Genomic DNA, 662 nt, shown 5'->3' on the forward strand with positions numbered 1-662 from the left:
TCCACCAGATGCTCTGCCGGGGAAGGAGGGACAATCTCCTCCTGTACCAGTCAGATCTGATTTGACGGTACACGCACACAAAAATAAAAAAATAAATAAATAAATACAAAGGCCTGCCTGGCAGGTCCTGATTGCTTAAACAAGAAGTTTCCAGCACACAGCTGATTGTTAATTAAATAAAAATGGCAAGTCAGCTTGCACCTGATTGTTAACAACAACAACAACAAAACCCCAAAAGACCATAAAACAAACAAACAAAAAAACCCCTACCCATTCAAACAGTTTACACCCGACTTTCAATTAAATCGAAACAACGTACTCTCCAGAATCCAACTGCTCCAAACTTGAGACTCTTAGGCTCAACTGACTTTTAAATACAAAGGTCTGTCCACCAACTCCTGATTGCTTACACCAGACGCTAGAAGATGAAATTAAATTTAGTTAAATTAAACCTCTCAAGGCTGATTCCAAGATTTTATAGCTATGGTATCCAGAGGGTTTACAATTTGAAGAATGCCAGACTTGGATATTCCCAGGGTTTTTTTTTGTTTGTTTGGTTTTTTTTGTTTTTTTTTTCCATGCTGTAGTATCTTTAATTTTGTCCTTTTTATTCACACCACCTAGAGATCATTTCATCCACTGCTCTGTTTTGCAGCCAATCT

The sequence above is a fragment of the Elephantulus edwardii genome, unplaced genomic scaffold, assembly GCF_000299155.1.
Source record: "Elephantulus edwardii isolate Elephantulus edwardi_28Jun2011 unplaced genomic scaffold, EleEdw1.0 scaffold00302, whole genome shotgun sequence".
Lineage (NCBI taxonomy): Eukaryota > Metazoa > Chordata > Mammalia > Macroscelidea > Macroscelididae > Elephantulus > Elephantulus edwardii.